The sequence below is a fragment of the Triticum dicoccoides genome, chromosome 5B, assembly GCF_002162155.2.
Source record: "Triticum dicoccoides isolate Atlit2015 ecotype Zavitan chromosome 5B, WEW_v2.0, whole genome shotgun sequence".
Taxonomy (NCBI): domain Eukaryota; kingdom Viridiplantae; phylum Streptophyta; class Magnoliopsida; order Poales; family Poaceae; genus Triticum; species Triticum dicoccoides.
Genome location: NC_041389.1, coordinates 193,095,860 through 193,105,583, shown reverse-complemented (window position 1 = coordinate 193,105,583; position 9,724 = coordinate 193,095,860). Strand labels below are relative to the sequence as shown.

The following is a 9,724-nucleotide window of genomic DNA, read 5'->3' as shown; positions in this document are numbered from 1 at the left end:
ATGTTGGCGCCCCCGGTGCCCGCGGCCTCCTCGGCACCCTCGGCGCCACCGGCGCCTGTGGCCGGTCCGGTCACCCGCGCCCGTACGGGTGTTTTTCGCCCGAGCTCGCGCTACGCCTCGGATGACTACGTCCATGCGGCGTCCACCTCTGAGCCGTCGCCGTTGCCGTCCTCCGTTCGAGCCGCTCTTCGTGACCCGCTCTGGATGGCTGCGATGCAAGAGGAGTTTGATGCCCTGTTGCGCAATCGGACGTGGCAGCTTGTTCCCCGTCCCCGGCACGCCAACGTGATTACCGGGAAGTGGGTCTTCAAACACAAGCTCCGTCCCGATGGTACCCTTGATCGCTACAAAGCGCGCTGGGTCATTCGTGGATTCCGACAGCGTGCTGGCATCGACTTCACCGACACATTCGCTCCGGTCGTCAAGCCCGGCACGATACGCACGGTTCTCCACCTTGCGGTCTCCCGTGCTTGGCCGATGCACCAAATGGACGTCTCTAACGCCTTCATGGTCACCTCGAGGAGCAGGTCTTCTGCCAGCAGCCCACCGGGTTCGTTGATCCAGCACTTCGCGACCACGTGTGCCTGCTTTCGCGGTCCTTGTATGGACTCAAGCAGGCTCCGCGCGCTTGGTACCAGCGCATTGTGGCGTTTCTTCATCAGCTTGGGTTCCGCTCCACTCGGTCGGACGCTTCTCTCTTCGTTTATCAACAGGGCTCCGACACGGCATACTTGCTGCTATATGTCGACGACATCATCCTGACGGCATGTACGGCTGGCCTTCTCAGTCAGCTCACGGCTCGTCTTCGCGCTGAGTTCGCCATCAAGGACTTGGGTCCTCTGCACTACTTCCTCGGTGTTGAGGTGGTGCGCCGTCCGGTTGGCTTCTTTCTTCATCAGCGGAAGTACGCTCATGAGCTCCTGGAGCGCGCTGGCATGCTTAACTGCAAGCCCGCCGCCACGCCTGTTGATACGAAGGCCAAGCTCTCCGCCACAGATGGTTCCCCTGCTTCGGATGCTGCTTTCTATCGGTCTATTGTTGGTGCTCTCCAGTACCTCACTTTGACTCGGCCAGAGATCCAGTATGCAGTACAGCAGGTGTGTCTTCATATGCATGCTCCTCGGGATGTTCACTGGGCCGCTGTCAAGCGGATTCTCCGCTATGTTTGTGGCACTATGGATCTTGGAGTCACGCTTCACGCATCCGCCGACACCGCCCTCACAGCCTACTCCGATGCAGACTGGGCGGGCTGCCCTGACACACGTCGCTCCACCTCGGGCTATTGTGTCTACCTTGGACCCTCCCTTATCTCGTGGTCGTCCAAGCGGCAGCCTACGGTCTCTCGCTCCAGTGCTGAGGCTGAGTATCGTGCGGTGGCCAACGCCGTTGCTGAGTGTTCCTGGCTTCGTCAGCTGCTTCAGGAGCTGTCTTGCCCTGTTGACCGTGCCACGGTGGTCTACTGCGACAACGTCTCGGCGGTCTACCTCTCCGCTAACCCGGTGCATCATCGACGGACCAAGCATATTGAGTTGGATATTCATTTTGTTCGGGAACAGGTGGCTCTTGGCCATATTCGTGTTTTACACGTTCCTACTTCCCAACAATTTGCAGATATCATGACCAAGGGCTTGCCTACGGCGTCATTTGAGAAGTTCCGGTCCAGTCTTTGCGTCAGCCGCGGTGCCGCTTCGACTGCGGGGGGGTGTTGAGTAGGATATTTGTGCATGTATATTGTCTTTTGTACATTAGGCCCACCTCTCTAGTTTGTTGTATAGATTGAGGTAGAGGCCCCACCTATACTTATATATACCGTGCACATTGCACCGAATCAATACATCGTGCAATCATCACATCTAACATGGTGTGATTTCCATCCAGATTGACTTCTTGTCCATGTACCAAATGAAGATAGTAAGTTCTGGACGCCTAACGCCGCTTAATGCAAAATTTTAATCAGTTTATGTCCCCTCCACTTTTTTCGGGCTTGGGACTGGAATAGGTAGTGTTCGACCCCCTACACCCATTAATTTTCAGCAAATTAAGGAAATAATTATTGTCTTTATGTTTTAGTAATTGAATAGTAAAACTAGGTCTGATTGCTACATATAATAGATAACGATGCTAGGATCCTCTCACCATTGAATTGTACTTTGTAATAAGCTTGAAATATCAGATGATATAGAGTGTTGATGCTTGGCATTCTTGAACTATTTCCGTCAAATGTTGATGCATGTTTCCAGTAATTATGCAGAGTAGTAGACCATATCCGTCCTATCATATCTTGTTAGCATAGATAATTCAGTTATTATTTTGAAGATAGTTTGCAGTGTACTATTTTTTCAGGTATTTATGGATATATAAAAGGCCGGTAGCATCCGTCTAGTTCACGGCGACGGACATGGCCTCTGCACCGGCGAACATTCAAGCCAATACCCATCTAGTTCATATGTATGCAAGTAGCGCCACATTTAATAAATCTTTGTTTCTGTCTGACCAAATCCTTTGGTTTGTATTGATCAGTGTATACATGTCCTTGCCCTGAGTGCATGTACCACTCTTATATTGTAAATTCCCAAAGAGACAATTGATGACGGCACCTTAGATTACAAATTGATAATGTACAATTAGTTAAGTGAAATCGGTTCTGGCTCTCCATGTTTCATGGGGTGAAGCACAATATGTGTAAAGCCCTATCGAGTTTTACCATCTGAGCCACTTAGTACTGCGATACAGTGGAGATTCCAGCAATCCTACAGTCCGTGGATACTGCTATTCAGCAGGTTAATAGCGTGCCCCCCTTTTAAAAAAACCATTTTATTTGTTTTTAGTAACTTTATTCCTTTTTGTAATATATTTTGAGCTCTTCTTTAGATAGCTAATTCTTTGGTCTCATTTATTTGCTGTTTCTATGAGTGTTTGTCCTCATATTTAGGTGAAAATCCGAGTTGAAGAGGCGTGGGTCTATCATAAGGACCTGGTGATTTTCAGGAATGTATATGCGGATCATACATGTTACGAATCTACATAACCTACCGAGTATGCCTCTTTTTCGATTCTATTGTCGCCATAAAGAAAAGCCTCCTTTTTCAATTCTTTGTGAAATTAAAAAATAAGTACATATGAGAAAGGATGGTGTAATATCAATATAATTTGCATAATTAAATGTTAAGATGAGAACGACTAAACATTCAGTGTCTCCAAACTGGATAAGTCTGCATGCACACATAGTAAGTTAAATCCATGTTCTCATGGACTCTTAAAGTAAACACAATTGTATGCTAATGCAGACTACTTCCAAGTATATAGAATATCTAGAATATATTTGTATAAGTGCAGCCAAGGGGATTAAGTTTGTAGTTTAGCACTTGCTAATGCGTCGTCCTAGCCTGTGTTCCTTCCAGGTGCTTTCCTAATCCTCTTGTCTTCTGTTGATTCTTTTCTCTTATTTTTGCATTCTGTCCTTTTATTTTTCGTTTTTTCCTTTAGATTTTGAATCCATTCTCACTAAAAGTTGAATGTGAATAATATACTTTCCCTGCTAGGAAAACTTTAATAGAAAACTAATTGTGTTTATAGATGCATATGTGGCATTGTAGCACCAAGCTGTTGGTGCATGTCCGTTCAAACATAAAAAAAAGAACCTTCTTTCTTAGCTGAGAATACCTCGTCATTGGTACCATCAATGCTAAAATGGTCATGATTTTTGTCATGTCCTGCCAGTAAGGTAAGGTAGAATACCATATAGTTTAAAATATAAAATTGGACATTTGTTTTTCTTAAAACAAAAATTTAAAGTTTTGACATGTGTAAATTATTTTTGCAGGTACATGCATTTATTGGGTCCAATAATCACCCTGGTTATCGATAAACGATTAGAAACATTGGATTTGGGGTATTGCAAAAATAGTTTAAAGTTCTCACCTTTGATACTTGAATAAAATTGGAAGTGACAGTCATGATTGTTTTTTGTGCCAAACTTCCATTTACCATATTTGCTAAAATATATCCCCGTAGAGTGATCCCTACCTTCTCACCACTGAAAGAATTTGACCATGTAAAAGTAATGTAAAAAGTCATACATAATTCTGAAATTGCTTACATAATTGAAATAACTTACAATAGCAAAAGGACTTGCATCTCGCAGATGTTTGAAGTTTGCTCTCTGCTTGTCCGTCTGTTCTTCTGTACTTCCTCAATTGGTTTCATCATGGTAAGCAACCCAATCCATTGATCCATGATTAGTAACGAATTCATCAATGCCATATACAGGAACCGTGCAAATTATCTAAATTGGTGCAGGTGATACATGCTGGAGATAATTTGATGCACATATTACTTACTGGAGGTGGTGTGATTGCTTGACGGAGCCGATAACAGTCGAGGAGAGTCAACAGAGGAAACTGGGGCACTTGCAACTATTGGAGGAAGGTGATGTCCAAGTGCCGATCGCTGGAGGAAGACGATGACGAAGGTGGGCTCTGAAGGTGGGATCCGACTTGTGGGGCGTGCTGAAACTGACTTGATGCTAGCTTGTCAGCTAGTTTCATCGCCCTGGCACCATTGCTAACGTGATTGCCAGAGTTCATAAATCACAACATTACCTTCTCGCGGTATCGCCTCGCCCTGATTGCTCAAGGTAGTAGCCGCCTGCCTGGGACAACAAATCAATCTAAAGTTAGACTTTGTTCCCTTGGTGTTTTGGCAGCAAAATATCATCAACCTCTTGGTTGTGATGCTTTAATTGTAAGTTACACTGCATATGTAGAGGCAACCTTCCATTATTAATCTATAATTATAATAGTAACTTTGCACATAGTTCTTTTGGCCCGAGACAGCTGTCTAAAGAGATTTCTCAAAAGAAAAAAAAACATTTGTAAAGAACCGAATCAAACTGGCAAAGCATATATAGATCTCAATTGGCTGGACTCGCATGCAAATAAGAGCGGCGTGCACGTAGTATTTTTGGCCAGTGGAAACCCATTGAAGCTAATCGGCCAGTGGAAACCCATCAAAGCTAATCAATCCATCAGGATTGATCTTCGATCCATCTTTACTAGCGTCCGACTGGACATGCATGTACAACAAACAACTGGATTGATCTTTGACACCGGCTAGAAACGCACATAGTTAGGAAACAGAATAAAATCAATCCTTAGCTAGCCATGATGATGGCGCCGCTCAAGAGCCCGGATAGAAATCGCCAAACACGTACCTAGGGTAGATCTCGATGGGAAATTCCTGGGTTGTCTTCCTGGTAGGATCGTGTCAAGGCGGCTGGCGGCTGCTAGAAAAATTCCTACGATGTTGAGGCAGCCTTTGATCCTAACAGAGCGTTGGGGCTTGGATAGAGCACGTATGTACGGTAAAAATTACTTTGGACTCTATCTTTCATGGCATTGGTGGGTAATTTCTTCATCTTTAGAGTTATAATTAATCTAGCGGTTGTGGTTTTTCGATCTATTAAACTAATGGTCGGATATTCCTAATTATTGTGGGATTTTCTAGCCTATTTCTTTTTTTTCCGACGAGGCCGTAATGTACTTTTTATATATAAATAGATATATGTCATGCTTAGATGTAAGTTTGAACTGTTTATCATATCAGCAAGGCTTGTTTGATGATTCTTGGTGTTAGTAGGCTAGCTACTGTGCGAACTATAGTACTTGCAAAACACTCACCGAAGAGAAACGTTGGGTCTGATAGCTCGTGGTATGCTTATACTTATCCGTCGTGGATCGACCAATAGCCCTAACTCCTAAAATTGTAGGCTTAGCGATCAATCAGACAATAGTCGACACGGATACATTCATGCCTCATTTGGTTCATAGGGTAGGAAAATCGTAGCAAAAGTACAGAGACGTATAACACAAAATCATAGCAGTGTAGAGATGTACTCCCTCCGTTCCAAAATAGATGACCTAGGCGGGCTAGTTTGGCCTAGTGGGTTTCAGTGATATGACGTGGTACAGTGCCGTCCAGTCTTCGCGTGTGGTAGCAGTATTGCGGGTACAGTAAGCTTTCTTGAAGAAGCGGAATTCAACGAAGTCATAATGGTTCCTTCGTCCGAACAACTTACAGTGGGAAAGATTGGGCCTGCGATACGACCGGGGTAGACCAGGATAATTTTGTGCATGGCAGGTGGACCAGGATGGTCGACGTCCCACATGTCGGCGAATGAAAGTATTATTTACGATATAGAGGATGAGCAACGAGTATTCATTGTTTATTTTTTTATGAAAGCTATTGTCTCCACTGTTACGACGGAGGAGTGTGAAACACGGCAGCCCAGTGAACTTGGCATGTGCAGCATTCCCTCCTTTCTCATGTAATGCTACCATACTGTTGTCTATAAGGTTGGCTATAAGGTTACAACTTTTTCTCACTTTCTCTCTATCTATTTCCTCTCAAATGTTTTTTACCTTTCTTTTTTTTAGACACAATTGTTTTTTATGCCTTTTTTTAGAATTATTTTTTTATACCTAGGAGCACGTGTAGAGACGGGCTCTTGCAGAGCCCACTCCTTGACTTTGTCAATGCCTCTCTCTCTTCTCCACATAAGCGGGCTTATAGCCCAGTTGTTTAGTACTTGCTATGCATGCATGCGGCGGGCAGCTAGCGTCTTGAGGGGCCAGGGCGGTCAGAGCGGGCTCCGGAAGTGGTCCGGACTCCAGCATGGTCCACCTCACATTATCACCATATATTTCTTGGAGTCCATGCGCGGCGGGCAGGCGATCTCTTCTCCCTCCCCCGTTTCTCTCTTCTCAGGCTGTTTGTAATGGGGAGTATCATATACTAGTATCATGCATATGATACCGGTGTATAATACTACCTCCCTAATGCATAGCATCATATTTTAGTATCATGTAGTACTTCTTTTATTATCATGCATGACACAAAGTAGCATAGCATTTATTATGATACGGTATCATGATATGATACTCCACCATCTCTTTCTTCATTTAATGCTATGACACCTCACAAAAATTGCCTAGTTGGCATGCTATGATACTACCATTACGACCAGCCTCACCCGACGCCCGCCGAGCGATTAGATTTCGGCTATCGACGGTTTATTTAATTACAGTCCCACATATCAGTGAAATTGCAAGACATGTGTCCCCTCTCGTGAGTGGCGTGCGAGCCGGACTGTCGGGGGTGCGACGCGTACGAGTCGTAAGTGTGCCGCCTTTTCCTTTAGAACTTGCGAAGCGTAACGTTTTCGCGCGATCGATCAATAGAAATCCAGAACAAAATGACGAGGGCGGTGCTTTCCCGCTTGTTAGGCGGGCTAGTTGAGTGATATGACGTGCTACAGTGTCGTCCACTTGCTCCATTTTTATGTAAGCAAGAGTTTACACCCTTACGCGGGAGGAGTGCGAAACACCGCGGATCTGATTTTGATCGAGGGATAACTGTTCCATGCCAAATAATGGAGCATTGTTAGTGATTATAGCATGATAGTTAGGGCATCTCCAGCGCTGGCCCACAAATTTACACCGGCATCTGTCCGAGGACACTGATGGATGCCATCCGATGCTGCCCACATACCTTTCGACAACTATATGAACTAACCGGACGAAATTCGTGCAAACAAAGCAAATTTCAAATTAACCGGATGAAATTCATTACATTTCGAAAACTTTTCCTACAAACTGGATGAAATTCATTACATATTTCGCACAAACCCTACTAAAACCTATTGTAAACCTAATCTAAACGATCGCCGGCGCCCGACCACCATGTCCGGCCATGAACCCGAGAAAGGCGGCCATTGCCTTTGCCTCCTCCTCATCCGCCTCGATAACCTCCTCCTCCGGAGCACAAGGTTCTGAAGATTTCCGCCTCCATGTCGTCGTCAAGCGGCTAATCGCCCACCGATATTTACCCCACCAAGCTTGGCGTCGACTAAGTGGAGTAGCGGTGGCCTTCCTGGGACCAGAGCGGTGGCGACCTACCGTGTACTACTCTTCCTCGCTACCGGCTGCGCCCGCGCACGCGCGCCGGCTTCGTGGTCATGGCGGCGGAGGGCGACCGGGGGGTGCCGTTGATCTCCTTCTTTTGCTCCTGTGACAGTACGTCGAAGAGAGCTTTGGAGCGCGTCCGAAGCAGAGCCGCCGATGTCCCTCGTCTGCTCCTGCGACAGTACGTCCAAGAGAGCTTCGGAGCACCAGGAGGCCATGGTTGGAGTGGTGCCGATAGAAGGAAGGGACCGGAGGAGAATAAGTGTGGGTCTTTGGCTATGGCTGGGAGCTGGGGCTCAAGTTAATATAGCGGGCGAATGGCAATGAGCCGCGGCAGACGGATGGACAACTGGCGCTGGAGTAGGTTCATCAGGCGTGAATACGGACGCTGCTTTAGTGACTTAACTGCAGATGTGTTGGGTTACTGCCATGTGGGCCCAACGGGCATCTGGCCCGCATGTCAGTGACACACCAATTGCACCTATAGTTAAGTCCGATGAATGCGGCATTGACGTTCTGGAGAGACGGTGACCGTTTTAGGTGGAAAGCGCACGCTAGCGATGGAAGGGGTTTCGGTAGGCCAGGGCGGTCAGACGCTGGCGTGGTGGTAAAGTGTGAACTCATGGATGACGAGCCTTTGAAGCATATGCGGCACGTATTGACAACCGCTCTTGTCGCCAGCTAGCCTTCGACGACCACCATAGACAACACACAACCATGCATAACTTACGAATAATGGACGAATCGATCAGACACACACTCGTGTGCAGTGGCACTAAGATTGATCGCTCACGATAGTACATACTCCGTACCATACTACCATAGTACCCTCTCTAGCTAGGTTTTTTTATAGATTGTCGTTGTGATGGACGATATACATGAGCAAGGCGCTCTGAGTATGACCATTGGTGTTGAGCTAGGTGAATACATGATCAGCGTTCGCGTAGGCCTCCGTCAAACGTCTAAACAGTAATGTCAGGCACCGCCGGGGTGCGTAGGTGATGGGCTCACCATTTGCGTTGCGCCATGAGCAGGACTTTGATTTAGAGGGCGACGTGCATGCATTAGCATGCTTTGGCAGCGTGAGCGTGAGTGTCTGATGTGAAGTATTTCATTTTTATTTGGCTGACGAGGGTGCATTGTAGCGACGAGTCTGTGGTTTGATTCCCCACATACGCATAATTTTGGTTTTTACAGTAATTCTTTCTCCATTGACAGGTAGGCCCGCATAGATAGATAAAGAACACAATATTCAAAAAAAAGATAAAGAACACGAGCTGATGAGGCGCATGTGGACTGCTTGACTGGTCAACCAGACAAATACGGAGCTATATGCTGAGCCAGTGACCGTATAATCACCATATCTTGTATACAATGATTAAAGTGAGCTATCAAGACAAGTTCGATGACCGTCAATGCATTTTACTTGGTAATAAATGACCAGGATTGAAGGGGAATCCAAATTTCCTTCGTCTTCTGTCCTTAAGCTCTTGACAAACCAATGCACTATACGGTTGTCCGGCCACTCCACCCCAGAGCTCTCACCAAGTGTCGTTCATGCCACCGCGCCGCACACTAACCGGTAAGGCAGCGATGGCATCCCGCCGCGCCGAGTTCCTCGCCGCCTACGGCCGCACACAAAATGGTAGGGAAGCGGGCATCCCGTCGTGCCGAGTTCATCGCCGCTCGCGACCTCACACCTATGTGGGAGGAATTTGAAGATTCAAAGGCCAAATGGGTGGTAGAGCAAGAGGCGGCCAAAG

At 46.5% G+C, this 9,724-nt stretch overlaps 1 long non-coding RNA gene across 1 annotated transcript; it reads left to right on the top strand.

Annotated features, from left to right (window-relative positions):
• Positions 1-3,043: 3,043 nt before the first annotated feature.
• LOC119308046 lies at positions 3,044-4,815 on the top strand. The gene is made up of 2 exons (XR_005149761.1): positions 3,044-3,401; positions 3,824-4,815. It is a non-coding gene; the product is annotated as an uncharacterized LOC119308046 (long non-coding RNA).
• The last annotated feature ends 4,909 nt before the right edge of the window (positions 4,816-9,724 follow it).